This window comes from Aotus nancymaae, unplaced genomic scaffold (genome assembly GCF_030222135.1).
Source record: "Aotus nancymaae isolate 86718 unplaced genomic scaffold, 86718_ANA_hifiasm-v0.15.2.pri h1tg000009l, whole genome shotgun sequence".
In the NCBI taxonomy this organism is placed as follows: domain Eukaryota; kingdom Metazoa; phylum Chordata; class Mammalia; order Primates; family Aotidae; genus Aotus; species Aotus nancymaae.
Window position 1 is genome coordinate 20,006,906 of NW_026988420.1, and position 6,307 is coordinate 20,013,212.

Sequence of the window (6,307 nt, forward strand, 5' to 3'; positions counted from 1 at the left end):
CGGGAATACAACTTGCAAAGGACATGAAGGACCTCTTCAAAGAGAACTCCAAACCACTACTCAAGGAAATAAGAGAGGACACAAACAAATGGAAAAACATTTCATGTTCATGGATGGGAAGAATCAATGTCATGAAAATGGCCATGCAGCCCAAAGTAATTCATAGACTCAATGTTATTCCCATCAAACTACCAGTTACTTTCTTTGCAGAATTAGAAAAAACTACTGTAAATTTCATATGGAACCAAAAATAGAGTCATATAGTCAAGACAGTCCTAAGCAAAAAGAACAAAGCTGGAGGCATCACACTACCTGACTTCAAACTATACTACAAGGCTACAGTAACCAGAACAGCATGGTACTGGCACCAAAACAGATATATAGAGCAATGGAAGAGAATAGAGGCCTTTGAAATAACACCACAAATCTACAGCCATCTGATCTTCAACAAACCTGACAAAAACAAGCAATGAGAAAAGGACTCCCTGTTTAATGTGCTGGAAAAACTGGCTAGCCATAAGCAGAAAATAGAAGCTGGACCCCTTCCATATACTTTATGCAAAAATTAACTCAAGACTTAAATTGGATTAAAGACTTAAATGTAAAACCTAAAACCATAAAAACCCTAAAGGAAAACCCAGGCAATAAAACTCAGGACATAGGTATGGGCAAAGACTTCATGACTAAAACACGAAAAGCAATTGCAACAAAAGCCAGAATTAACAAATGAGATCTAATTAAACTAATGAGCTTCTGTGCAGCAAAAGAAACTGTCACCAGAGTGAACAGGCAACTTACAGAATGGGAAAACATTTTTGCAAGCTACTCATCTGACAAAGGTCTAATACCCAGAATCTAAAAGGAACATAACAAATTTATAAGAAAAGAAAAAAAAATCAAAAACTGGGCAAAGGATACGAATAGACACTCCTCAAAAGAATACATGATATGGCCAACAAACATGAGAGAAAGCTGATCATGATTGCTCATTAGAGAAATGCACATCAAAACCACAATGAGATATCATGTCACTCCAGTTAGAATGGCGATTATTAAAAAGTCAGGAAGCAACAGATGCCGGTGAGGATATGGAGAAATAGAAATGCTTTTACGCCATTGGTGGGAGTGAAAATTAGTTCAATTATTGTGGAGGACAGTGTAGTGATTCCTCAAAGATCTAGAACCAGAAATACCATTTGATCCAGCAGTCCCATTGCTGGATATATACTCAAAAGATTATAAATCATTGTAAATCATAAAGACACATACACACATCTGTTTATTACAGCATTACTTACACTAGCAAAGACTTGGAACCAACCCAAATGTCCATCAACAATAGACTGGATAAAGAAAATGTGGCATATATACACATGGAATACTATGCGGCCATAAAAAAGAATGAGTTCCTGTCCTTTCCAGGGACATGGATGAAGCTGGAAGCCATCATTCTCAGCAAACTTACACAGGAACAGAAAACTAAACACCGCATGTTCTCACTAATATGTGGAAGTGAATGAGAACACATGGATATAGGGAAGGGAACATCACACACTGGGGCCTGGTGGGGGTGGGGGACAAGGGAAGGGAGAGTATTAGCACAGATATCTAATACATATGGACTTAAAACCTAGATGAGAGGTTGATGGCAAACCACCATGGCACATGTATGCCTATGTAACAAACCCACACCTTCTGCACATGTATCCCCAAACCCGATGGCAAACCACCATGGCACATGTATGCCTATGTAACAAACCCACACCTTCTGCACATGTATCCCCAAACTTAAAGTAAAATGAAAAATAAAGAAAAAAAGATAAAAATAAAGAAACAGAAAATTGAAAGCTTCATTGTATATTCCAAAGTACTGCAGTTTTTTCTGTTGTTATTTTTTTTCTGTTAAACTATGTCAATTTTTATAAGTGGAAATATTTAAAATTATCAAAGAGAAGTCATAGATTGCTAAGAATAAAAAGAACAAGGAAACTGGCTGAACTGATCAAGAGGAAACTATAAATAAGTATGTTTCTTAGGGTAATAAAAGAGGAGTTAGGTTCAAAGAAACTCTTTAATATTCTTAATGGGTTAAAGTTGGGTTTAGTGCCAACAAATGTACACATGTGGATTTTTTTTTTCTTGATTCCATTCCGGAAAAAATATGAACGATCATCGCACCATCTGCTGATGCCCATCTGTTGAGGGAAGGGAGTGGACACATTGGTACTGTATTTGTTTAACAAACACTTAAAAAAAATCTAAACAGAGAAAAAAATGTTTAGGTAACTACTACATTTAGCACAAAGAAAAGAAAACAACTGTCATCAGAATAATTTGCAAAGCAATGACCTAATTTTAAAATAATAACTGGGGAAATATTTTATATTAGTCAAAAATTAAGTCAACTTATCAATGTTATATTTACAGAAAGCTTTTTTCAAATATTATATATATTTGAGGATACTATAGTATGATATTCTTATCTAAACATACCATTAAAATTAATATTTTATGACAACAATATTTATTAACTAAACTAGACATTATTATTTTTATCCATTTATTTTGCTTTGTTTTTAATGTAATTCAAGTGCTTTCTTGTTTTTAATTGAAAGAATAAAGAATGCATGAAAGCTACAAGATAATGATAGAGAACTTTACCATCTGTTTTCACTGACTGAAAGTAACTAAATTCAGCAAATACTGTCTGTGCAACTGAAAAAATTTCACCAATACTATATTTTAGCATTTGGTAGACTGCAGGTAAATTCACTTCTTATAAGTGAGAAAAGCAAAAGTAGCTTCAATTTTAGGAGAATTAGTACTTATAATTAGATTTCTATATATATGTATAGAAAATGTGTGACTTGTTACATTTTATATATTTTGATATTTTCATGACACTATAAGCTCCTGATTTATACCTCCCTTTTTGCCAGATTTAATCTTTATGGCTGGTTCTCTTTTATTTATTTATTTATACTTTTTAAATAATAAAATAGTCCAAACTCACAGAAATTCGCCTTTGACCCTCTTTTCTCTTACTCTGCAAAGCTCCAGGGATATTTTCAGCCCATTTTTGTCTCTGTTTATAGCATCTTTGTTCTGATTACTACATAATTTTGCTGTTAAGAGAGGTCGCAAACTGTATATCTCATTGACAACTCTAACTCAAGAAACTTACTATCTACTCTTCAAAAATCTACTCTCTCTTACGTATTTTGTTCTACTTCATAAAAGAGCTACATTTCTTTATTAGGATAAAGTTTTCCAATTTACCTATGCATTTGCTTTGCGTGTTTTACTGCATTCGTGATTAAAAAATAAAATTGTCAATTTAAGATCTATTAATTAAACCCACATAATTCTAAGTTTAAATAAAATATTAGAATAAAATCACAGTGTATTTTTTAAAAATGATTAACTATTTACTATATACTGAAAATGCCAGTAACCCAGTAGCAATGTTGAGATTGTGGTGTCTAAATACCACTTCCTACTAAAAGAGATCAGGGTCCTAGTAGAGATGACTGATACATAAACTGAAACAGAATATTTAGGAGATGAATCTGGAGTATAATCATAAAATAGAGCAAAAGAGACATCAAAAATACTGCAATCATTCACCACTTTTTTCATCATTATGCAGAAAGTTGTATTTAACACAATAAGAAAAGGAAATAAAAATTATGTGGAGCAAGAAGAAATAGAACTGTCTTTTTTACAGATAGCATGATTGTCTATGCAGAAAATTCAAAAGAATCAAGAAAAAAACCCTCCTTAACCAATATATGATTTTAGCAAGTTTGCAGAATACTAAATTAATATATAAAAATCAATCACTTCCATATATATTAGTAAATAACAATTGAAACTTGAAATTAAAAACATCATACCATTTATATTAGCACCTCTCCAAATAAAATACTTGCATACAAATCTTAAAGTATATGCAGAAGATACATTTGAATAAAATAATAAAATTCTGATAACTTATAAGTTAAGACATATTCCATGTTTTTGAGTAAGAAAACTCAATGTTGGTGAGATTTCTTTTCTTGCCAAGTTAATTCATAGATTCAACACAATACCAATCAAAATCCCAGCAAGTTATTTCTTGAATATTGACAAACTCATTTTCAAGTTTACGTATAGAGGCAAAAGACTCAGAATCATCCACACATTTAAAAAAATGAACAAATATAAAGGGCTGATACTATCCAACTTTAAGAATCACTATAAAGCTACAGTCATAAAGACAATGTGTTTTGACAAAAGAATAGCCAAATGGATCACTGTTCAGAATGAAGGTTCCAGAAATAGGCACACATTAATTAAGCCAACTGATCTTTGATAAAGAAGCAAAGGTAATACATTTTAACAAATGGTGCTGTAACAACTAGAGATTTCTATGCAAAAAATATATGTATATACTAATTTTACAGGCTTTGCAAACACTATCTCAAAATGAATCATAAACCAACATGTAAACTCTAAAACTATAAAAATCCTGGAATAAACACAGAAAAAATCTAGATGACCTTGGGTGTTGCAAACACTTCTTAGATGAAATACCTAAGGTATAATTTATGAGAGGAATAATTGCTAAGCCAGATGTGTTACTCAGGGTTTTCCAGAGAAACAGATTTAATGGTGCATGTGCACACACACACACGTGTGTATATATATGAATATACACACACTCACATAAGGGAACTTCAAAAAGTTTCTAAAATACGATTAAAAGATGAAAATGAAAAGTATACACTATTTCACAACCTAAGTTTAATCAAGTTCAAGACACTTTTATAAGTAACAATACTAGCCATTTAGTTTATTCCTAAAAAATGGAAGGTTCAGAGAATTTTGCAACATCAATACAGTCTTTTTTATATTATTAACTGAAGAAAAATGGGTGTTCTTTAATGATTTTTTAAGGTTAGAAAATGAGAAGAAGTCAGATGGAGCCAAGTTAGGAATCTAAGCTGGATGCCTAATGAGTTCCCATCAAAACTCTGGCAATATTTCTTCTATTTGCTGAAAGGAATGAGAAGGATCATTGTCATGGTGAAGAAAGCTAAAGCTTTGGCTAACATTTTCAAAACACTCATATTAAGCAGATATTATCAGTCTTTGGCTCTCCAGAAAATCAACAAGAAAAATGTCTTGAATATCCCAAAATCTATTGCCAAGACCTGTGCTCTTTTCCAATCTACTTTTGTTTGTATTGGGCCACTTCCACCTCATGATAGCCGTTGCGTTGTGATCATGTTTCATTTTCAGGATTGCATCATTGAGCTTTGTTTCACCTTCTGTTACAATTCTTCAGAGGAATGTTGTAGGATCTTGATCCCACTTGTTTAAACGTCCATGGAAAATTTTGCCCTTTTCTGCAGCAGATCTGGGTATAATCGTTTTGACACTCATCAAATGGAAATTTTGCTTAACTTTAATTTTTTAATCAATTGTGTAAGTGGAATCAGCTGAGATGTCTATGATGTTAGCCACTGTTTGGGCTGTTAATAATTAGTTCTCTTCCATGAGGGCAGTGATATGATTTGGGTGATTGTCCTTTACAAATCTCATGTTGAAATATAATCACCAATTATGAGATTGGAGAATTTATTTCAACATGAGATTTGTAGAGGACAAATTATATTGGGGCTGATGAGAGGTATTTGGATCCTTGGGGCAGATTCTTCATGAAGTGCCTTCCCCATGGTAACAAAGGTATGTAACATCTGGTTGTTTAAAAAGGAACCTGACATCTCCTTCTCTATTTCTCTTTCTATCACCATGTGACATGCCACTTCTCCCTTCATCTTCTACCATGAGTGCAAGTTTCCTGAGGCTCTCACCAGAAGCAGATGCCAGTTCTATGCTTTCTATACACTCTACAGATCTGTAAACCAAAATAAACCTCTTTTATTTATAAATTACCCAGTCTCAGATATTTCTTCAGAGCAATGCCAGAACAGACTAACAGGCAGGAACTATTTTAATTTTTTCCCACAAATTGATGTGGATTGTCTCCCACTGTGGGCTTCATGTTAAAAATAATCTTGCTACTTCTTAAAATGAGTTATCCATTTGTAAACTGCTGGTTTATTGTGGCATTTATTTAAATAAACATTTTCGTGAACTTTTGTCACACTATTTTTCTACTCAAGCTTCACCATACAATAGTGGCAGAATTTGTGTTTCTCTGATAGGGGTTCTTTTCAAGCTAATGTTGTATCCTTCTTAATTTCTCAAACTACATTATCTTCAGCATGTTATATAAGAGGACTCATGTGATCATATAAAC